The sequence below is a fragment of the Nicotiana tabacum genome, chromosome 4 (genome assembly GCF_000715075.1).
Source record: "Nicotiana tabacum cultivar K326 chromosome 4, ASM71507v2, whole genome shotgun sequence".
Lineage (NCBI taxonomy): Eukaryota > Viridiplantae > Streptophyta > Magnoliopsida > Solanales > Solanaceae > Nicotiana > Nicotiana tabacum.
The window spans coordinates 5,399,721-5,425,570 of NC_134083.1; the positions used below are offsets into that span (position 1 = coordinate 5,399,721).

The window sequence follows — 25,850 nt, forward strand, 5'->3', positions numbered from 1 at the left end:
GAATCGAATCGCATGGTGAGGAATCAAAAAGGGAAGTATTCCTAACAACCTTGTAGCCTCTCGAAGATAAGCACAGACGTCTCCGTACCGATCCGCAAGACTCTACTAGACTTGCTCATGACTCGTGAGACCTACGTGAACCTAGTGCTCTGATACCATGTTGTCACGACCCAAAATTCAAAAAGGTCGTGATGGCGCCGGACAACACTGCCAGGCAAGCCAACCATAGTCAATTAGCTTAATTACCCATTTTAGTATTTTTGAAATAAAAATTTCTTCAATGAAATAGTAAAGATAAAACTCATAGAGTAAATAATAAATATTTTTAAAACTCAATTTCTAAACAATTCACAACCATTCCCAAAACCCAGTGTCACAAGAGCATGAGCATTTACTAGGGAATTAAAATAAAATACAGCATCTGTCCAGAATATAAATTAGACAGGAAAGTATAATAACTCTGACGGAGATTCTGTTAGCTGCAGATCGTAATATAGAATGCAGCTCACCTATGTCCCCACAATTATTAACCACATATCTGCACCCACAAGGCCGCTATACATATATGTACCTGCACAATAAAATGTGCAGCAAGTGCAGTATGAGTACGAAAATAACGTGTACCCAGTAAGTATCAAGCCTAATCTCGAAGTGGTAGAGACGAGATGGTCGACTTTGACACTCATTATGGGTCAATAATAATAACTGAAATAAAACTAGGATTTTTAAATCATCATGATTTACAGAATTTACAATAATTTATTTAATCAGCGGAAATAATCAAATTCCTTCAAATGTAACAATTCTCAATATATTAATTAAATTTATTCAATTCAAATAATTTCCAATTTATCAATTAAATCTCATTTACAGGAGTAACAATTAAATTCCTTAACAAGCAAGAATAATAATTCATTAAATTCCAAGGATTTTTCTAATTTATTAACTAGCTTTACAAGCTGAAATAAATTATTAAAGTATCGTGAAATTATTATTATTAAGCACGATTTCTGCCGAGGATGTACGGCCCGATCCAGAGTGTCGTGTACACTACTGAGGGACGTGCGACGCGATCCATAGATGCATCTATCCTGCCGAGGCGTTCGGCCCGCTCCACAAGAAAGGAGGATATTTTCTTATGTGCCTCCGGAAGGAGAGTATGTTTATTATAAGATAAATTTGGGAGGAGAATAATTTCTTTTAACAATTAATTGATTTAAACAAAAATTAAGCATATGAGATTTCCATCCTTTAAACAAAAATTAACAATTAATTGATTTAAACTCACCCGAGGCCCTCGGGACCTCAACCAAATATACCAACAAGTCCTAAAATATCATACAAACTTATTCAAACCTCTAAATCACATCAAACAACGCTAAAATCATGAATCATACCCCAATTCAAGCTTAATGAAACTAAGAGTTTTCAACTTCTATATTCGATGTCGGAACCTATCAAATCAACTCCGATTGACCTCAAATTTTACACACAAGTCATAAATGACATAACGGAGCTATGAAAATTTTCGAAACTGGATTCCGACTCCGGTATCAAAAGTCAACTCATCGGTCAAATTTCCAAACTTAAATTCTTGTTTTTAGCCATTTCAAGCCTAATTTAACTACGGACTTCCAAAAATAATTCCGAACACGCTCCTAAGTCCAAAATCACCATACGGAGCTGTTGGAATCATTAAAATTCTATTCCGGGGGTCGTTTTCATATAATTAGACATCCGGTCACTATTCGAACTTAAACATTTTAATTTTTCTTCAAAATTTCATATCTCGGGCTAGGGACCCCGGAATTTGATTTCGGGCATATTCCCAAATCCCAAATCACTATATGGTCCTACCAAAACTGTCAAAATACTGATCCGAGTCCGTTTGCTCAAAATATTGACCAAAGTCAAACTTGCCCTTTTAAAACCAACTTAAGGAACCAAGTGTTCCGATTTCAACCCAAACACTTCCAAATCCCGAACCAACCATCCTCATAAAGTCATAAATTATTAAAGCACATACGGGAAGTTTTATTTAAGAAAACGGGGTTCTAAAAGTCGAAACGGCCGGTTGGGTCGTTATATTATTACTTAGTGAAAATGGAGTTTTACAACAAATAGCCCGTGTACGTACTCGTCACCTCACGTACACGGCGCTCACATATCAAAACAGTACCAAATCCTAAGGGGAGTTCCCCACACAAGGTTAGGCAAGCCACTTACCTCGAACTAAGCTCAATCAATCAGTCACAATGCCTTTCCCATGAATATCCGACTCCGAGTGGCCCAAATCTAGCCACAATCAATTACATAACATAAATATAACTACAATAAACTAATCTAGCTAATAAAATTAAAGTTAACGCAAGAAATTAGAAAATCGCCCAAAAAGCCTCCCCGGGCCCACGTCTTGGAAATCGGGTAAAAGTCACAAATTACGAACACTCATTCACTCACAAGTCTAACCATACCAAATTTACTCAAAACCGATACCAAAGTCTCGATCAAAGCCCCAAAATTCGGCCTAAGAACTTTTCTCAAACTTTTCCCAATTTTCCAACTCAAATCCCTAATTAAATGATGAAATCAACAATGGATTAATGGAATACAACCAAAAACGAGTTAGGGATCATTACCCAATAACTTTCTCTGAAAATCCTTCGCATTATCGCCTAAATCCGAGCTCTCAAAGTCCAATGGTGATGCATGACAAAAACCCTCGAAATCCTCTCTTTTCTGCCCTGCAAACTTGCTTCTGCGAGCCATCAACCGCACCTGCGGGTGTGATGACCCAAAATATTATCTTTAAATTTAATGATTAATTATGTGATCTAAGCACTATTTATCATTACTCGACTTGAGTGTGCAGTCCGTAAAAAAATTTTCGAAAAAGTTTTCAGGTGAAAAATGGATTAAAATATGAATTAGAGCTTTAAAACTCAACTGAGTTGACTTTGGTCAACATTTTGAGCAAACAAACTCAGATCAGTGTTTTGACAATTTTGGTAGGTCTGTATCGTGATTTGGGACTTAGGTGTATGCCCGGAATCAAATTCCGAGGTCCCTAGCTAGAGATATGGAATTTTGATGAAAAATTAAAAGTTTAAGTTCAAATAGTGACCGGATGTCAAATTATGTGCAAACGACCCCGGAATAGAATTTTGATGATTCCAACAGCTCCGTATGGTGATTTTGGACTTAGGAGCGTGATCGGAATCTTATTTGGAAATCTGTAGTATAATTAAGCTTGAAATGCCGAAAGTTGAATTTTTGGGAAGTTTGACCGAGGGGTTGACTTTTTGATATCGGGGTCGAAATCCGATTCTGAAATTTTTTATAAATCCATTATGTCATTTATGACTTGTGTGTAAAATTTGAGGTCAATCGGAATTGATTTGATATGTTTCGGCGTAAAATATAGAAGTTGGAAGATTTGAAAACTCATAATTCGATTCGATGCGCGATTTGTAATTTCTGCGTTGTTTCGCATGGTTTGAAGCCTCAACTAAGTTCATATTGTATTTTGGGACATGTTGGTATATTTGGTTAAGGTACCGAGGGCTTTGGGTGGATTTCGGAAGGTTAACGGAATGAATTTCGAACAAAAAGGAGCTGCTGGAATTTTCTGCTGCAGAAGCTGTTTTTGGACAGCAACCGGTGCAATCGCAGAGCTGACTTTGGAAGCTTATATCTCGAAATCTATAAGGAATCTGAACATTTTCAAAACATGAAAGTTATAGCCCTTTGATTCTAGTTTCCAAAATGATAAACCATTTATCATTCAGACATTTATACAAAATGTTATGATCGATTGACTGAAGCTGCTACTGCAGATTTTTGCTACAGCAGTGTGCATCGCCAGAAATTTTTGCTGCACAGGGCTGACTTTGGGAGCTTATATCTCACAATCTATAAAGAGTTGGGCGATGAGCAAAACATAAAAGTTGTAGTACTTTGTATCTAGTTTGCAGAAATTTAAACCGTTTGGCAGTTGGAGTTGAGTACAAGAAGTTATGATTGATACACTACAGGCTGTTGAGGAAGAGTTTGATGTTTTCAACATAAGCATGTAATGATCCAAAAGTCCATTTTTAGCTCTAGAGATCAAAATTCGATTTTGAGACTTTCGACATTTTGATAATGAATTATAGGAGTGATCTGGAAAGTTTGGTCTAATTTCATCAAGTCGCGATTGAGTTTTAAGCGCGAAATATGAGTTAATTGTTTAACGAGCGAAATTGGTATCACATTGAGAAAATGAGCTCCGAATTGAGTTTTGATTGAACGAATGGGTTCGTAGTTTTATTTGTGACTCATAGGAACAAGAATCGTCGAATTCCGAGTTCGTATGATGGAGTTAGAGCCTTTTTAGTGAAATAAAACTGTTGGTATAAATAGTCCTGGTGTGCACCTTTAGCGACCAGGTGTGACACTTTTAGCGACGGGATTGGACTTTTAGCGATCGGAATAGTGTTTTTGGGCAGAAACTTAAGGACCAAAAATGGTCATTTCCTTCATTTCGTTTTGGAGTTTTGGAGCACGGTTCTTGGGCGATTTTGAGGATTTCTTCAAGACTTCAACTTGGGTAAGTGTTCTATATCCAAATATGATTATATTTCATAAATCCATGGTCATATTCATCATTTATTTCGGATTTAAATGGAAAAAATTAAGATTTTTGCAAAATCTTCCAAAAACGAAAATTTAAGATTTGAAGGTCGAGTTGTTATCGGATTTTGGTAAAATTGGTATGGATGGACTCGTAATTAAATGGGTTGTCGGATTTTATAAGTTTCGCAGGATTTCTAGATGTGGGCCCCACGGACAAATTTTGAGCTAATTTTGGATTTTAATGAAAATGTAATATTTTCTTATGAAAGTGATTACTATAATTTTTGTTGACTGTATCGAATTAATTATGACTAGATACGAGTCGATCGGAGTCAGAAATTCGAGAAAAAAGCATAATACTTGGTTAAATTGGAGCAAGTCGAGGTAAGTGACTTGTCTAACCTTGTGTGGGGGAAATTTCCCCTAGGATTGGTATTGATGTGATTATTAAAATATGTTGAAAGTCGTGTGCACGAGGTGACGAGTATGTACACGGGTTAAATTGCGAAAGATTATATTTTTAAATTGTGTAGATCACTGTTGCGCATTTATTAAATTATTTTATCTTGTTATATTCTTCATCATTAATGTGAGATATATACTTCAAATTTGTTTGATCTTTTCTTACTAATTGTTTTACCTGTTTAGTTAAAACTTGGTTTTTTTTATTCTGTGCATTATTTGAAGGTTGATTTTCTTTAAATTAAATATTATTAATATGAAGTATTTGACATTTTTAAACTTGATATTGAAGCAACGTAGTAAAGATTTTGAAATATTATTTTCCTAAATTATTTACTTCTGAATATTTTTATACTTATTGTGAGGGAGCCGTGAGCTCTTTATTGTGGAAGAATATTATTGATGAATTATTTTGACATGAGCTGTGAGCTCTTTATTGTGGCAAACTATTATTGATGATTTATTTTGGCATGAGCCATGAGCTCTTTATTGTGAAAAAATATTGTTGTTGAATTATTTTGGCAAGTTAAATTATTTGAGCACTTGAGGTGCAAATTGTGATATATTGTGATATTGATACACATGCGGTGGTATAAGGTCTGGGTGTTGAAACGCATGCGGTGAGATAAAGGTGGCTTGATATGCGTGGCTAGTAGGGGAACTACTAGAAGTCATGCGGTGTGATAAGGGTGGCTAAAATGCGGGATGCTATTTCGGGAAAAATATTTTCTTTAAATAAATTGTGAAGGCTCCCGCGGTGATATAAGAAAATGAGATATTGTGAATTTATTTATGATTTGGGACTACAAGGCGGTACCTCGGGAGTGCCCTTGTTGATATTGATTTATGGCCATAGTTGCCTTTGATTATTATTGTGATTTTCATAAAGTTGAAGGAAATTCTGTTTTGATTTCCACGAGATATTATTTGCAATTATTTGGTGTCATTAAATGTGACATACTATTTGATTCATTTTCAATGTCATTTTATTTTACTACATTGATAAATATTTTACCATGCCATTATTATATTCCAGTAGGGCCTCACCTGACCTCGTCACTACTCTACCGAGGTTAGGCTTGGCACTTACTGGGTACCGCTGTGGTGTACTCATACTACGCTTCTGCACATCTTTTTGTGCAGATCCAGGTACATTTTACCAGCCTAGACGTCATTGAGTTACCTGCGCACGAAAACTTCGAGGTATATCTGCCAGCGTCCGCAGACTCCGGAGTCCCCTTCTATCATTTTATATTGCTTCCTTATATTTTATCTAGACTTTGACATATAGAGACATTGAGAATAAATTCTTAGAAGCTTGTGACTTATTTCTACCGGGTTTTGGGAGTTGAAATTGTTTGAATTGTAGTTTATTTATTTCAGATATTTATTATTATTCCGCATTGATAGGCTTACCTAGTCTTAGAGACTAGGTGCCATCACTATATCCTACGGAGGGAATTTGGGGTCGTGACAAATTGGTATCAGAGCACTAGGTTCATAGGTGTTATGAGTCACAATCAGGTTTAGTAGAGTCTTGCGGATCGATACGGAGACGTCTGTACTTATCTTCGGGAGGCTATGGAACTATTAGGAAAATATTCACTTCCTTGATTCCTTATCGTGCGGTATTGATTTAGCGTGAAACATATATCTCATATTCCTTTGTATCCACTCGTGTATGACATTGCACACTCAATATCAGTTGTGTGTCGACAGTTCGTGATGCTGAAGATGGACTACGAGGGAGCCAGAGATGCTCAAACATTTCCTTAACGTGTGGTTCCGACTGAAGATGTGGGCGTATTGAGAGATCACCTAGTGAATCATGTGCGGGGTGCAACGGACATTGGCGTCTGGTTGATTTATACAAGATGTGAAGATTATTATTGTGGATTATCGAACGTTGTGACCTATGACTTCGCGCTGAGTAGGGGGAGACCACTACCAATGGGTGGATTGCGGGGTCATGTATTATATCAGTTTTGGCCTGAAATGTAGATATGTGGTACTGAAAGGTTCCCTAAAATTTACACAAGTTTAAGACCTGAGATTTTGTAGAGGATAAGGTTGGGACTTGCGGTATGTCCGCCTCCTTAATAATCCTATACTTCAATAGCAAAGGAGTTATAGAAACAACTCTAAATTTGTAGAAAGTCTACTCAGCGTGGACATCACTGTTGCAGATTTTGGAGTGCTTCGGAGTAAGTATAGTTGTTGATGAGATTCTGGACTATGTGGTTCGTGCCAAGATTTGTCTGTATGGAGCTCTACTTTTGTGATCGTTGTGTATAAATAGGGGTAAGGGTTACCCCAAAGAAGAATCAAAGAGTATGTTAAGAAATGGGTCAGCTCAACAGTGTTGAGTCAGCATAACAAAAGAAGAAATTTGCCTTGGGAGAGATAATTCTCCACCATTGTTCGTGGTAAGCCTATGAAGAGGGCAGACCAGCCAATGCAACACCGCCCACTTGGCTCAGGCAATCGTCCAGCCCAGTATGCACATCGGATTACTCGGGGTGCTCCAGTAAGTTCTTTTAATGCACCACCGACATGAGTTCCTACAATGGTTATTCCAGTTATCTGGCACAGACTCAATATGAGCAGCCTAACCCGCAAAGGAGTTGTTATGAATACGGTGATACTAGGCACATCATGAGAAAAATTGTCAAAAACTTAGGAGAGACTTATTTCATCAAAGCACTCAGGCTACGTACCCCATTGCAGTTACTACACCACCCACACGACCAGTTAGGGGTGAAGGACATATGAGTAAAAGGCGTCCTAGAGGTGGAAACCCAGCCGTTGATATATTTGTTTTACGGTATGGCGGAGGTTGCTACATCAGATGGTATCGTTACAGGTACGACCTCGATTTAATATAAAGGAATAATTTCCTTAAGTTGATTCGGTTCTCAATATCGAAACGAGTCTTCCTATTGTGCTCTACTTATGAGTGAGCTTCATAATTCTATAATCTACTTATGTGTTTACCCCTGTTGGGAGATTTTATGGAGATAACTATGCCTATCATTTCGTGTTGGTCACTAATAAGAGATGCGAGGCTAAATGTGGCTTTCTGTTACTCATTTCGGTAAATTTTTATGTAAATTCCGAATAATTAATTGCAAATTGTGAATTATATGCCCTACCGGTGTGAGGTTCATTATGTGTTGTGATTTGGTGTAACCGAAATTATTTAAAAGGAGAAAATAGAAATTTTCAATTGGCACGATATGCATATTACTTGTGATTCAGAACTGAGGACGAGATCCTCATATTTTTATGTAAATTGATATGTTTAAACCGGGCTACGAGCTGCGGTGGAAGTTGTATAAGGACGAGATCCTTATGAGAAAAATTCTTGTGTTTAAGTTCTCCCTTGTGAAATTAAATTTGTACTATAGTACTAATATGGAGTCATGCATGTTAGGCTTATTTGAAAATTCTTATATGAAATTCTTTGGGCATAGTTGTCAAATTCGTGTTGTAATTATTAATTTTTAACCTACGAGATAGGTGCCCGCCTAGGTGGCATTAAATGTGACTCGTTAATTCGAGTAAATAATTATGAAGTCTTCATGCCTCGCATCTAGTTATCAATATTGTGAAGGTTTGCAACAAGATTTTTGTTAACATGAGGTTAAATGACGATTCTGTAATTGATTATGAACAACTATTAAGACCAAATTGATCCAAGAGGGTGCCTCATTTACAGGGTCAGACGAGTGTGAGTTAAGCTTTCAGAAGCTCAAGATCACTTTGACTCCGACACAAGCGTTGGTATTAGTTACATATTCAAGGTCTTATACTGTGTATTGTGACGCGTCGCGTATTGGTCTCGGCGCGATGTTGATGCAAGACGGTAGGGTGATTGCCTACGCGTCCAGACAGTTAAAAGTGCATGAGAAGAATTATCATGTACATGACGTGGAGTTAGCAACTATTGTTCATGCCTTAAAAATTTGGCGGCATTATTTGTACGGTGTCCATTGTGAGGTCTACACCGATCACCGAAGTCTATAACATCTATTTAAACATAATGATCTTAATTTGCGGCAGCAGAGGTGGTTGGAGTTGCTTAAGGATTATGATATCACCATTCTCTATCATCCTGGGAAGGCCAATGTGGTGGCCGATGCCTTGAGTCGTAAGGCGGAGAGTTTAGGCAGCTTAGCATATTTACCGGTAGCAGAGAGGCCTTTGGCCTTGGATGTTCAGGCCTTGGCCAACCAGTTTGTCAGTTTGGATATTTTCGAGCCGAGTTGAGTTTTGGCTTGTGTGGTTTCTCAGTCTTCTCTTTATGATCGCATCAGGGAATGTCAGTATGATGACCCCCATCTACTTGTCCTTAAGGACACAATTCAGCACGGCAATACCAAGGAAGTCACTATTGGAGATGAAGATGTATTACGGATGTAGGGCAGGCTATGTGTGCCAAATATAAATGGTTTTCGTGAATTGATTCTCCGGGAGGCTCACAGTTTGCGGTACTCCATACATTCGGGTGCTGCGAAGATGTAGCAAGACTTGAGACAACACTATTGGTGGAGGCGGATGAAGAAATACATAATGAAATATGTAGCTCGGTGCCTATATTGTCAGCAGGTGAAATATGAGCATCAACGACCGGGTGAATTGCTTCAGAAGTTGGAAATTCCAGAATGGAAATGGGAGCAGATCACTACGGATTTCGCTGTTGGGCTCCTACGGACTCGGAGGAAGTTCAATGCAGTTTGGGTGATTGTGGATAGATTGACTAAGTCAGCTCATTTTATTCCTGTGATTACTACTTACTCTTCAGAGCAGCTGGCTCAGGTATATATTCGCGAGATTGTCAGACTTCACGGTGTACCGATATACATCATCTCTGACCGGGGTACACAGTTTGCCTCACGGTTTTGGAGGGCTTTACATAGAGGGTTAGGTACTCGTGTGGAGTTGAGTACAACATTTTACCCTCAGACGGACAGGCAGTCCGAACGCACTATTCAAATACTAGAGGATATGCTTCGTGCATGTGTGATAGGTTCTTGGGATCAGTTCTTACCACTTGCGGAGTTTGCTTACAACAACAGTTACCAGTCAAGCATCCAGATGGCTCCGTATGAGGCCTTGTATGGTAGGCGGTTCCGGTCTCCATTGGGTTTGTTCGAACCAAGCGAGGCTAGACTTTTGGGTACAGACTTGATTCAGGATGCCTTGGAAAAGGTTAAGTTGATTCAGGATCGACTTCGTACAGCCCAATCTAGACAGAAGAGTTATGCGGATCGGAAGGTTCGTGATGTTGCATTCATGGTTGGTGAGCGGGTATTGCTCCGGGTTTCGCCTATGAAGGGTGTGATGAGGTTCGGAAAGAAGGGCAATTTGAGCCCTAGGTATATTGGGCCTTTTGAGATTCTTGAGAGAGTTGGAGAGGTGGCTTACAAACTTGCACTACCACCTAGTCTCCTTGCCGGTCATCCGGTATTCCATGTTTCTATGCTTCGAAAATATCACGGCGATCCGTCTCATGTGTTAGACTTCAGTTCGGTTCAGTTGGACAAGGATCTATCTTATGTTGAGGAACCAGTGGCTATTTTAGATAGGCAGGTTCGAAAGCTGAGGTCAAAGAACATTGCTTCTGTAAAGGTTCAGTGGAGGGGTCATCCGGTCGAGGAGGCGACTTGGGAGGTCGAGAATGATTTATGCAGCTGTTATCCACACTTATTCACCAGCTCAGGTACTTTTTCTAACTCCGTTCGAGGACGAACGTTTGTTTTAGAGGTGGAGAATGTGATGACCCAAAATGTCATCTTTAAATTTAATGATTAATTATGTGATCTAAGCACTATTTACCATTACTCGACTTGAGTGTGCAGTCCGTAAAAAAAAATTCGGAAAAGTTTTCAGGTGAAAAATGGATTAAAATGTGAATTAGAGCTTTAAAACTCAACTGAGTTGACTTTGGTCAACATTTTGAGCAAACAGACTCGGATCAATGTTTTGACAATTTTGGTAGGTCTGTATCGTGATTTGGGACTTAGGTGTATGCGCGGAATCAAATTCCGAGGTCCCTAGCCAGAGATATGAAATTTTGATGAAAAATTAAAAGTTTAAGTTTAAATAGAGACCGGATGTCAAATTATGTACAAACGACCCCGGAATAGAATTTTGATGATTCCAACAGCTCCGTATGGTGATTTTGGACTTAGGAGCGTGATCGGAATCTTATTTGGAAGTCCGTAGTAGAATTAGGCTTGAAATGCCGAAAGTTAAATTTTTGGGAAGTTTGACCGAGTGGTTGGCTTTTTGATATCGGGGTCGAAATCCGATTCTGAAATTTTTTATAAATCCATTATGTCATTTATGACTTGTGTGCAAAATTTAAGGTCAATCGGAATTGATTTGATATGTTTCGGCGTAAAATATAGAAGTTGGAAGATTTGAAAACTCATAATTCGATTCGATGCGCGATTCGTAATTTTTGCGCTGTTTCGCATGGTTTGAAGCCTCAACTAAGTTCATATTGTATTTTGGGACATGTTGGTATATTTGGTTAAGGTACCGAGGGCCTCGGGTGGATTTCGGAAGGTTAACGGAATGAATTTCGGACAAAAAGGAGCTGCTGGAATTTTCTGCTGCAGAAGCTGTTTTTGGACAGCAACCGGTGCAATCGCAGAGCTGACTTTGGAAGCTTATACCTCGAAATCTATAAGGAATCTGAACATTTTTAAAACATAAAAGTTGTAGCACTTTGATTCTAGTTTCTAGAATGATAAACCATTTATGATTCAGACATTTATACAAAATGTTATGATCGATTGACTGAAGCTGCTACTGCAGATTTTTGCTACAGCAGTGTGCATCGCCAGAAATTTTTGCTGCACAGGGCTGACTTTGGGAGCTTATATCTCGCAATCTATAAGGAGTTGGGCGATGAGAAAAACATGAAAGTTGTAGTACTTTGTATCTAGTTTGTAGAACTTTAAACCGTTTGGCAGTTGGAGTTGAGTACAGGAAGTTATGATTGATAAACTACAGGCTGTCGAGGAAGAGTTTGATGTTTTCAACATAAGCATGTAATGATCCAAAAGTTCATTTTTAGTTCTAGAGATCGAAAGTTGATTTCGAGACTTTCGACATTTTGATAATGAATTATAGGAGTGATCTGGAAAGTTTGGTCTAATTTCATCAAGTCGCGATTGAGTTTTAAGCGCAAAATATGAGTTAATTGTTTAACGAGCAAAATTGGTATCACATTGAGCAAATGAGCTCCGAATTGAGTTTCGATTAAACGAATAGGTTCGTAGTTTTATTTGTGACTCATAGGAACAAGAATCGTCGAATTCTGAGTTCGTATGATGGAGTTAGAGCCTTTTTAGTGAAATAAAACTGTTGGTGTAAATAGTCCTGGCGTGCATCTTTAGCGACCAGATGTGACACTTTTAGCAATGGGATTGGACTTTTAGCGACCGGAATAGTATTTTTGGGCAGAAACTTAAGGACCAAAAATGGTCATTTCCTTCATTTTGTTTTGGAGTTTTGGAGCACGGTTCTTGGGCGATTTTGAGGATTTCTTCAAGACTTCAACTTGGGTAAGTGTTCTATATCCAATGTGATTATATTTCATAAATCCATGGTCATATTCATCATTTATTTCGGATTTAAATGGAAGAAATCAAGATTTTTGCAAAATCTTCCAAAAACGAAAATTTAAGATTTGGAGGTCGAGTTGTTATCGGATTTTGGTAAAATTGGTATGGATGGACTCGTAATTGAATGGGTTGTCGGATTTTATAAGTTTCGCAGGATTCCGAGCTGTGGGCCCTACGGGCAAATTTTGAGCTAATTTCGGATTTTAATGAAAATGTAATATTTTCTTATGAAAGTGATTACTATAATTTTTGTTGACTGTATTGAATTAATTATGACTAGATACGAGTCGATCGGAGTCGAAAATTCGAGGAAAAAGCATAATACTTGGTTAAATTGGAGCAAGTCGAGGTAAGTGACTTGTCTAACCTTGTGTGGGGGAAATTTTCCCTAGGATTGGTATTGATGTGATTATTGAAATGTGTTGAAAGTCATGTGCACGAGGTGACGAGTGTGTACACGGGTTAAATTGCGAAAGATTATATTTTTAAATTGTGTAGATCACTGTTGCGCATTTATTAAATTATTTTATCTTGTTATATTCTTCATCATTGATGTGAGATATATACTTCAAATTTATTTGATCTTTTCTTACTAATTATTTTACCTGTTTAGTTGAAACTTGGTTTCTTTTATTCTGTGCATTATTTGAAGGTTGATTTTCTTTAAATTAAATATTATTAATATGAAGTATTTGACATTTTTAAACTTGATATTGAAGCAACGTAGTAAAGATTTTGAAATATTATTTTCCTAAATTATTTACTCCTGAATATTTTTATACTCATTGTGAGGGAGCCGTGAGCTCTTTATTGTGGAAGAATATTATTGATGAATTATTTTGGCATAAGCTGTGAGCTCTTTATTGTGGCAAACTATTATTGATGATTTATTTTGGCATGAGCCGTGAGCTCTTTATTGTGGAAAAATATTGTTGTTGAATTATTTTGGCAAGTTAAATTATTTGAGCACTTGAGGTGCAAATTATGATATATTGTGATATTGATACGCATGCGGTGGTATAAGGTCTGGGTGTTGAAACGCATGCGGTGAGATAAGGGTGGCTTGATACGCGTGGCTAGTAGGGGAACTACTAGAAGTCATGCGGTGTGATAAGGGTGGCTAAAACGCGGGATGCTATTTCGGAAAAAATATTTTCTTTAAATAAATTATGAAGGCTCCCGCGGTGATATAAGAAAATGAGATATTGTGAATTTATTTATGATTTGGGACTACGAGGCGGTACCTCGGGAGTGCCCTTGTTGATATTGATTTATGGCCGTAGTTGCCTTTGATTATTATTGTGATTTTCATAAAGTTGAAGAAAATTCTGTTTTGATTTCCACGAGATATTATTTGCAATTATTTGGTGTCATTAAATGTGACATACTATTTGATTCATTTTCAATGTCATTTTATTTTACTACATTAATAAATATTTTACCATGCCATTATTATATTCCAGTAGGGCCTCACCTGACCTCATCACTACTCTACCGAGGTTAGGCTTGGCACTTACTGGGTACCGTTGTGGTGTACTCATACTACACTTCTGCACATCTTTTTGTACAGATCCAGGTACATTTTACCAGCCTAGACGTCATTGAGTTACCTGCGCACGGAGACTTCGAGGTATATCTGCCAGCGTCCGCAGACTCCGGAGTCCCCTTCTATCATTTTATATTGCTTCCTTATATTTTATCTAGACTTTGACATATAGAGACATTGAGAATAAATTCTTAGAAGCTTGTGACTTATTTCTATCGGGTTTTGGGAGTTGAAATTGTTTGAATTGTAGTTTATTTATTTCAGATATTTATTATTATTCCGCATTGATAGGCTTACCTAGTCTTAGAGACTAGGTGCCATCACGACATCCTACGGAGGGAATTTGGGGTTGTGACAGCGGGAAAACCATCACAGGTGCGAAAATTACTTAAGTCCTCAAGTCCCGCATCTGCGATAGGGTGGCCGCACTTGCGCGTGCTCACCTGCGGAAACATTCCCGCTTCTGCGGTCCTTGACCGGTTCTTTGAATATTCTAGCGCATATGCGGGCATCGCAGATGCGGTATTCACCTCGCACCTGTGATCCCTGGAAACTCCTCCATTTCTGCTTCTTTGCTTGCTTCTTCGCATTTGCGAGCCCTCACCTGCGGTCTCCCTACCGCAGGTGCGAAAACACCAGATGCCTGAAACTTCTACAATGGCTTAGGTCCAAATCTCGTTCCGTTAAGCACCCGAAACTCACCCGAGACCCCGGGATCTCAACTAAATATACCAACAAGTCCTAAAACATCACATGAACTTAGTCGATCCCTCAAATTACATCAAACAACGCTAAAATCACGAATCACCCTCAAATTCAAACTTAAAGAGCTTGAAACTTTCAAATTCGACAACCGATGCCAAAACCCATCAAACCAGGTCCGATTGAACCCATATTTTGCACACAAGTCATAATAAACATTACAGACCTACTCCAACTTCCGTAATCGGATTCCGACTCCGATATCAAAAAGTCCACTACAGGTTAGAATCTCAAAAAATTCGACTTTCGCCATTTCATGCCTAAATAAGCTACATACCTCCAAAATACAATCCGGATAAGCCCCTAAGCCAAAAATCACCCAACGGAACTAACGGAATCGACAGAACTCCATTCCGGAGTCGTCTTCATACAGTTCTGACTACGGTCTAAATCCTAAGACTTAAGCGGTTGTTTAGGGACTAAATGTCCCAAAACACTCCAAAAACCAAAACGAAACCTCCCGGCAAGTCATAATAGTAGAAATAGATACAGGGGAAGAAATTAATAGGAGATCGGGGCTATAACTCTCAAACCGACCGGCCTGGTCGTTATATTTACTATACTATATTGTTTACTTCTGCCACCCATTATACTATTTGTCCATTATAGCCCCTAGCATTAATGAACTTAAAATATTTGCCCCTATCCCTAACGGGATATACACCGTGGCAACTGATCCATTCCATTTTCTTCATGTCAGCTGCCTAGTCACACGACTAAATTCCACCTCACCATCTCTTCCCCTACCATTTCTTCTTCCACCCCCACTCAAAGTCACTATCACCTCCAAGGCTCCAACCACCATTACAACCAAATAATCCCAAATCGGATTCAAGCAACTTCATATTTCCCAAAACAACAACTATTGATTCTTATATTTTGTTTTTCACAACAACTTTTCCAGATTTCGAAGAACTTGACGAGTTCTTCAACTTTTCTCACTATCTAGAAATGAAGGTTTCAAGTTTTCTTCTCTTAAATCTTGATAAAATAAGTGTTAGGCTCCGAGTCTAATACAAATAAATGATTTCTACAAGATTTAAATAATAAATCACTGAACATCCATTAAATTTTCAGATCCGTGAACTTGAAAATCCGAAATGGATTTTTGATTTTGTTTTCAAAATTAATCCAAACCAAAACGGCTGCAATCCGATTTTGAGCACACTTGAAGCTCAAAACTCAACAATGCAACTGGTAATCTTCTGAGGTTTTACCTTCTTGGTTGGAAGCGAAGCTCTATTTTTACTTTGGCTTTGGCCTTGGTTTTTATCATAAATCATCTTTCATGTTCTAATGGTGCCCGGCATCCGTATTTTTCGTCGAGGCAAAATATTTTCAGCGAAGAAAATATTTTCTCGCGATAGCGTTTTGGTCACCTACGCTCGGATCTGATGTTTTATGGCCTAAATCTATATTTCAAGTGTGTTTCTAGCAATTTGTCACCGACCAATAGTGGTTTCCTAGTAGGTGAGTATTTGGTGAGAAGAAAAGAAAAAAAACAAGAAATGAGAAGAAGAGAAGAAATGGTAGGGGACGAGGATGGTGAGGTGGCATTTGGTCGTGTGACTTGGCAGCTGACATGGAAAAAATGGAGCGGGTCAACTACCACGGTGTAGATCCATTAGGGATAGGGGCAAATATTTTAAGTTCATTTACGGTAGGGACTAGAATTGATAAATAGTATAACGGGTGGCAGAAGTAAACAATATAGTTTAGTAGAGGGGAAATTTTAGACCCTTTCCCTAATAAAAAGGGTATATTTTATAAGTTATTTTCTGGTAATTAATATAGAGAAAAAAATAACAATAAAAGAAGATATATCCTGTCAAGTATATAGAAAAAGAAAGAAATAGTAAACGAAGATTTACTATGAGCCCGTTTGGATTGGCTTAAAAAAAGTGGATTTTCAGCAAAAATAGCTTTTAAGCCAAAAATCACCTAACTTATTGCCTTTGACTTGCTTTAAACAGTTTTAAACTTATTTTAATCACCTTTTAACTTTGCAAACACTGAAAAAACTAAAAAGAGTTTAAAATCTGATTTGGCCAGCTTAAAAGCCAATCCAACCACCCTCTATATTAGTTATCTTTTTATTGTTAAAAAAGGAGCAAAAAGGTGAATTAAATCAGATTACGAAGAAAAAAAAAGATTTGAAAGAAATTAGAGAGGGAGAACGAAGAAAGAAAAAAAAGAAAAGGAGAAAAAAAGAAGCAAAAATTAAGGATCAAGTGTTATATTATGAGAATATGGAAGTTGGGATTAAAATAGGTATATAGAATAATTATTTTAATGAATATCATTGTAAATGGGAGAAAATGAGTACTAATGAGTAAATAGTTTGAAAATGAGTAGAATTTTTCCCAATATTCAAACCGCCAGCAGTGCATAATCCGTAGCACCAGTGACTCATGGGCCTCTGTAGGCCCAAATTGGAAGAAACGGTCCAAAAATTGGAAGACATTGAAGGCGATGGCAGCCAATCCAAAGGACAAACTTCGGCTTCTCAGTCTCCATTTCTCCGTATTTCAGCGCTTTATCTAACATACTTTAATAATCAACTGTGAAGTTGGATTATAGCAATATCCGGTGAGTAAAAAATTTACTTACTACATTTCATTGATAGTGATAGTAAGAAATATAGTTTTGTTTTTTGTAAATGTACTGTTAGGGTACAAATTAAAATGGGAAGGCACTTGCAGTTTTTTGTGATTGCAACTAATTTTCTGTTTGAATCATATACTCTAGGTGTTTCCTATGCGAAAGTGAAGCAGCCAGGATATTTTTGAATGGTTGGGATTTTACTAAAGGTGTCAAATTTGACACCTTAGATGTAATGTAATTGTGTGACGTGTCCAAACTTCACTTATTGGCATGCACCATTATGACATTGAATTTCACTAAAGGGGAAGGCATGCACCATTCTGATAAAACTGGCGTTAAATTTCTCATACCAAACAAAAAAAAAAACTCACTTAATTGACAAATAAGACATTCGTTCTTATTGAATTCTTTTAAACGGCCTTGTCTAAGTTTATACTCAATTCTCAGGTTTTCCTTTTTACTCCTCATTTCGATTTTGCCTTTTACATTTATCGATGCGTATATCATATATTTGACGATTTGTTTCAATGAAATTTCTCTCTTAAGTCTTAATTCATATTTGCTCTCTTCCCCCTTCCTTTTCGTCTTCTGGAATTATTATTGTTTTTCACTTCAAGGATCTAATTTCACATTTCGTTTCGATTACTAGCTTTAATTGGGATGTGGCTCAGATAAGGGCGAATCTTTGTTTTTAGTAAGCTTTTGGTGAACCCATGAGGTTTCTGTTAGCTATTGAGTGGTTTCTGCACAGAACCGTATTTTTGTATCAGAACAATTTCCCTTGGGATAGCTCGAGGTTATTGAAAAAAGCTGGAAAATTTTTTTGTATAGATTTTTTGGTAAAGAAGAAGGCGGACTACAGTTGCATAGTTAGGTGAATTTGATACTTTATTGGTTGATTATGTTCAAAATTTTCCATTTGCTTTTTTACTTGGTAGAGTAATCACACATGACACAACTCGTTCTTGGTGATACTCAAAATTAGAAAAGACCCGAACTTTCAGCATTTAACTGTTTCTTAATTTCAGGGAGCAGCTTCTATCTGATGAATACGATTTTCTCTATTCTTAGTCATACAGAAAGACAAATTATTTGTGAATATGTCTTAGCAAAAGTTGATAATCTTATGTCAGGTTTATAGTTTATTTGCACCTTTGAAGGAGTAATTTTTGTCAGCAAGCTGAATATTTTTGAGCCAAATCGAAGACTATTACATTGAAGTTTTATAAATCTGAGCTTAGTATACCTAAGACTTCTGCGTTGGTTGGGTTGGGTTGGATTGGGTTATGCCCTTTTATTTGGTCCAAATTAACCAACCCTTATTGACTCGAGTAAACTTTGGGTGCGTTGGATCTTAACTTTGTTCTACCAAAATTTATTTTAACCAGTCCAAATTTTATTCGACCTGTCCCTTTGACATCCCTAGTTGGGGATGAGCAATATGGTGTCAGAATGAGTTCATAGTTTACACAGGTATCTATGTTTATTACTTTGACATGATTCTTTTTGTATGTGGGATGGAAAGTTGATATATATTTCGTTCTAATATTGAATGCTTATATGCCTCGTGCCCATTATGGACTTACACAGTTTTGATGGTGACCAGGAAACTTAAAATGAATTCCAAGTAATAGTAGCGTTACTTCTGATGCAATCATGATACACGAATGTTTTTTTATTGATTTATGTTTACATTTGACTTCAAGATTAAAATTCATGTATTTAGCTTTATTAATGTGCGAGTATATCTCATATTTACATAATGTGAACATATTTCTGTTTCTGCGTGGTAGATATTGCTCCCCATATCTGTTGAACGAACTTTGAAGAAGCTAGTTTCTGGTATCATCCTTGATTTGGATGGTATACTTCTTAATACATGTTGGTAGTGCTAATCTTGTTTGACTTGACACTTTTTTTGAGAATCGTATTTTTTTGTTGAGAATATTGACTTTACACTTCTAAAATTATATTCTTGGCCATTCTCCTAGATCATTCATGGCATTTGTTCTTGATAACTATGAACTTCTACTCATTCAAAATCATAAGCCAGAGTTCCTTTCATTTCCTTCCAATTTTTACATTGTTCAATTGCAATATGAAATGACTGGATACTTTGAAATTTTGGAAAAAAATATTCACTATTTCACTATCTTTGACTGTTGTAATCTTTATTCTAACTGTAGATTGTAGTAAAAGTTTTTTATTGTTTTGAAGTTCTTTTATCAAATTATCTTGTTTGAGAATATGCTTAATATGAGATCCCTTTATGCTTAGTGTGCCAGCAGCTATTTGGAACTGCTATGCATAATTTGAGATGCACTCTGACTCTCAAAGATAATGATATATAATTGTGAAGTCCCTCTTGTGCGACAGAAATACCTTGCTGTTATAGAGTTAACAGATGCATAGTATCAAACTGTATATTGCAAATGTCTTCCCTGTGTGCATTTGCGTTTCTTATTAGCCTCCAGTTTTCTTGTTTTAATTTGACCTCTTTGTGTTGACAGATGTTGTTGTGAGTGAGATCTTAAAGGCTTTCTTAGTTAAGTATGGAAAGCAATGGGATAGGAGAGAAGCTCCTAAAATAGTCGGAAAAATTCCTACAGAAGCTGCAGCTGCAGTTGTCGAAGATTATGGGCTCCCATTATCAACAGATGAATTTCTTTCACAATTTTACCCAATTCTCTCTTACCTGTAAGAAACTTGCATACATGGTTTCATTTATTTTCTGTTTATTGATTGCTACAAGCTGAAATTGAATAGACTATTGGAGGATTATTCACATTAAAATATTAATAGGCAGACTCTTTTCCTTAAATCCTATTAATGGATGTTAAAGGATGAATGTTGCAAAGTAAAACTTTATACTCCTTTATAGTTGGAGCATGGATGATAGATTGCAAATTAGTTAGTAGAGGAAAAGGGACTAGAGAACACAGTTTTGGGGTGTTTGTTTTGTTCAAAACCCTTATTTGAAAATTAAGTAGGTACAAGTTGGTAATTAAATTGTGGAGAATTGCTAAAAGGGGAACCAATTTGTTCTCCAATTTAGAAAATGCAAATATACATGTTCTTTCTTTTTATCTTTTTTTTTTTTCCGCTTTTGGTGATATTTATTTATTTTTTGATTAGCAAAAGAAGATTAGCAAAAGAATCGAAGGAAAAAAGAGTAACGGAAGAATAAAACTACATTAACTTTTAAAAAAAGAAAAAGAAGTGACTACATTTTGTTTATTCGCTATCATATGTGTTTCTTGTACATTGAACTTGTTGATTTTTAATTTAAATGGAGCGAAGTTTTTCCTTTTTCTTTTGTTCTTCTGTTTTTTTTTTTTTGTTTTTTCCCCCCCCCCCCCCCCCCCCCCCCCCAGGAAGAATAAGGGTAAACAACTCATCTATGGTCTTGTTAGTTTGAGGAACGTGATTTTATTGGCTCTTGCTGAGAGTGAAAACAATGTTGGATTGGTGTTCATTCTTTTCTTTGAGCTAGTAAAACTCTCATTATCATCTTATGATTGCTTGCGAGATCTTCCTGTATAGCCGTGGAACTTGTATGTCTATTGAATTCTGCAGATACTTTCCAGTCCAAAGTTCTTATAAAACTTTGTTAACCAATTTGATATAGGTGGCACAATATCAAAGCTCTTCCAGGAGCCAATCGGTTGATTAACCATTTGAGAGGTCATGGTGTACCCATGGCATTGGCTTCAAATTCTTCTAGGTCTAACATAGAGACCAAAATTTTTCATCATCTAGGTAGGGTTTTAACATATGGTTAGAGAGGTATTTCGTGCCATTCCAGCATGTAAAATAACATTTATGCTTGGGGCTTTGATTGGGATATTCTTTATTATTTTCAGGATGGAATGAATCATTCTCAGCTATTGTTGGAGGAGATGAAGTGAAAGCTGGAAAGCCATCTCCGGAAATATAAAATTGGATGAATTGTTTATCTTTGTTCTCCTCATTTCATTACCTAGTATTATAGATGTTGAATTAACTCTTGTATATCTTCTTCTGGAAGATTTCTTGAAGCAGCTAAAAGATTCAACATGGATCCATCCAGCTTTCTTGTCATAGAAGATTCAATGTGAGTTTTTATCTTCAAAGATTATGTAGCTATATATCCTTTCAGAAGCTTAGGAGCACGTTAGAAAATCTAACTACTGGTCAAAAGAAGGAAGAAAAAAAGGGTATAAGTGAGCTGGTTTTTCTCCTTAGAAGACATTGAGGGGTTTGTTTGAGTTTGTCATGCTCAGCTCAAATTTGCACATATTAAGATGGATATCAACATAGTTGACTGAATAACGTTAGTTACTAACTTCTGATCATAATTTATAATATTTATAGTTATTAGATTTATTTTTTATTTCATGGATAATGAAGTTTAAAATTCCTTGTCATCGCTTTTTCATTTTCAACAGTGAAATATGGCCCTTTTCTCTCTGAAGTCCATGTTAGTTTTAAATTGGATGTAAATTCTTTATCTGATAACTTAGTGAAAGTTGACTCGACCAGATATCTATGTTAGACTAGGTGTTACTGCTGGTAAGGCTGCTGGACTGATAGTTGTTGCTGTACCATCTCTTGCAAAGCAGTCTCATCTTTATACTTCCGCTGATGAAGTGACCACTTCTATTCTAGATTTGCAACTAGAAAAGTGGGGATTACCTGCATTTCAAGATAGTAATTCTTTATGACTTCTTTACTTGTATGAAGTGTACTTGATTTTTTTTTCAATTTTTGACTGGAAGCATATGCAGGGATAGAAGGTACTTTGCCTTTAGAAACTCGGTATATAGGTGGTCCTGTCATCAAGGGATTTGGGCGCGGCTCAAAGGTTCTTGGGATCCCCACATGTATACTCTTCTTTATTCCTTCTACTGAATGGCTAATCCAAATGCTTGACTCATTATCTGTATTCACTTGAAGTAGCTATTAGAATTTCTCATAAGTTTGTTATTGGAATTTCAGTTTCTTGTGAACCTCTCATATCAGAGACTCTAATTTTATGTCAATGTGTTATTTGAATTAGACTACCTACAATTCTTGGAGGGGCTTGAGAGATTATTTTCTTGCCTTATATGACTCAACTGTTCAATGTGTTTTTCTATTCTTATGGTATCAAGTATTTTTTCAGCTAATTTGTCTCCAGAAGGTTATTCAGCCATTCTTTCAGAACATCCAGTGGGTGTATATTTTGGATGGGCAGGATTACCAGCTCGTGGTGTGTACAAGATGGTAGTGAGCATTGGTTGGAATCCATACTTTAATAACACGGAGAAGGCTATAGTAAGTGTGTCGTGACATATGATTCTTGCTTATTCTTGATATTTTTCTTTTGGTTTGTTGAAGACAACTTTACTTTTTAGGAGACATGGTTGCTTCATGATTTCAATGAGGACTTTTATGGTGAGGAATTGCACCTAGTTGTTGTGGGCTACATACGGCCGGAGGTATCGTGGCCTAGTTACTCTTATTTTTCCTTTTTCTTTCTTATAGCACTTGCTCATATTACCGGCTATTTGCAATATTACAGGCCAACTTTTCATCACCTGAAGCCTTGATAGCAAAGATTCACGAGGACAGAAAGATTGCAGAAAGAGCTCTCAAACTTCCTCAATACTTGAAGTACAAGGACGATCCATGCCTTAAAATCTCTTTGCATCAACATGACAATTGATCATTGAAGATTGTTGGAATTCATTGTTGCTTCTGATTGGGATTGCATTTGTCATGTTTCCTGGTGCATTCAGAATTATAGCAGAAGACTTTCCATCAATTGCATGAAATGCTATATACAAAAATTTGTAATAAGTGACTTTATAACTATTCGGAATAAAATTAACCAAGTAGTGTTTATAAAGTGGGTTAAGCGTTGTCGATTCTTAAGGGTTGAATTGCTGGATCCTTGTACTGAGAAGTTCAAGTTCTGGTGTCATCTAAGAGCCCATTTGGTTCACAAAATAGACTTACTAATGTAATTTTCTTGATTTCTGCTTATGACAGAAGTACTTGTGGTTGTGATTTTGTATTTCGAAGAAATGAGTGGACTTCACATTGAGGCATTTGCATTATTTTCTTTTTGACACATGTAAACTGTTGGGAAGTATCGTTGTTTAGTTGATATAACTTGTTAATAATTTGTAAGCATGCAAGCTGGTGCATATAGTAGATTGTTTCCTTTTATGCATCAAATGACATTTCCTTGTGATCTTTCATTTCAGTCAAAGCTTCATAGCATGAGGCGACTATTCCGTACATATTATTTTTGATTTTTTTAAACACCTCCTAAGAAAGACATTTCCTTGTCTTAATTAGCAGATGTTCTTTATACAAATAGCCGATCATATTCACTGTTTACTTTTTCTAGCCATCTATATAATTATTAGTTTTTGACTACACACACACACACACACACACACACACACATATATATATATATATATATATATATATATATATATATATATAATGCACAAATTATGCATATATTATACCTTCACCGGCTATTTTTAGTTTAGGCAATTAGGTGGACGGCTATTTAGGTTAATTATTTTATTTTTTTGGATTTTAGTGAATGAGCTCAAAAGTTCACTTCTTTGGATATTGCCAACGATTTTCTTCCTTGTCAATCATTTGGCAAAGGAGTGGTGCTCCAACACTATAATGTGTAGAGGATGCAAAACATTTAAATAAGTCACTGCTTAAAGTACGACTAAGGTTTATCTCATTGGGCCACATCTTCTGCAATTTCTTGATTGAAATTGAATACAGGTTACTTTGTCTCTACTATGCAAGTTTCATCCTTGGACACTAAAATGTAATTACTTAGTGACTTTGATGAGCAGCTGAAGCATTTACTAGTAAATTTACTAGTAAATAAAATGTTTTTTTCTTTTTGTCACTTATAAGGTAATTTTTACTTCGTTTCTTTTTATTTAGGGAAATAATCTTATATGGAATGTACATTATTAAAGCTAGATCTCAAATATCTTATCTTTTAGTTAGGGGAATAAATCTAATATGGAATACTATCTCTTTAGACATGGCTGAAGAAAGATAGTAAACAACTTACCAAAGTAGACTTTGGTACAAGAAATTTTGCAATTGAGACTCTCTAAAGGAAATCTCATTAACTCACTATGATCAGAAATTGGATAGTGCAAGGTTTAAAAAAAAAATTAACTGAATAATATGTTTGACTAATCAAACCTATCTCCATGGAAAAAGAAAAAAAGAGTTGCTAAGATGAATACAAAAGAGAGTAAGCATAATTGGGAAAATATTCAAGAGAATACTTCACAATATTTACCAAAAAAGAGGATCACTCAACTGCTAAAGATTTCTGGAATTTCCCCCCAAAAAAAATGTTCTTATAGAATATACAACAAGAGTAGATTTACGAGTTATACCAATGAACGTCGAAGAACTCTATTTCTTCCGAAGTAGGAAACATTCACCTTATAACTCTTGCTAAACACATAATTGGATGACGGTTAATAAGGTGAGTCAAAATTATGTGAGACGAAGTTCAAACTTTTAGTAGATACATAGTCGAGACAAATTTCTTTTCGTACGTCTAAGTCGTGACGGATAAAATTATATTAATAAGAGATAATCCGTATAAAATTGATATTTTATCTTGAGCGCATATAGTCCTTTATCTTTGCTAAAATGGAGCACATATAGTCTAGTTAATAGCAAAGCCCAACAGAAGGCACAAAACTAACGGCCCCATCCCACGTGCAGTGCACATGGCAGTAAAAACATGAGCATAATAGAGGTCGTCTTCCTAAAATACCATTTTCCTCCTGTTTACCCTTAATCCCTAATTACTTGCAAAGCTACATGCTTATTGCTTTCTATCTTGCAGTCATGAAAGAGAAACTCAACCCCGACGGCTCGGAACTTGTATAGGAATTAGTCGTGTAAACTTGTTTACCCGAAAAACGGATAGAGTTGAATTTATACGTAACTCTAAGGATACGTAGTATAACTTGGTACGAATTAGAAAAATAAGTAGAAATATGTTAAATATTGACTGTAAAAAGGAATGAATACAAACCCAATTTGATTAAAGAATGGTTGATAAACGAACAAGATGAATCAATGTCCAAAACCCAAAAAAGGATAATATTTGCTATATGTGTGTAAATCTCAATAATCCCTGAATGTGAGGGTGTATCAATGTATTTCAATATATCTTTCACAAATGATAG

The 25,850-nt window shown here is 36.4% G+C and overlaps 1 pseudogene; it reads left to right on the forward strand.

Annotated features, from left to right (window-relative positions):
* The first annotated feature begins 7,902 nt into the window (after nucleotides 1-7,902).
* Nucleotides 7,903-23,686, forward strand: LOC107764997 (bifunctional riboflavin kinase/FMN phosphatase-like; annotated as a pseudogene).
* The last annotated feature ends 2,164 nt before the right edge of the window (nucleotides 23,687-25,850 follow it).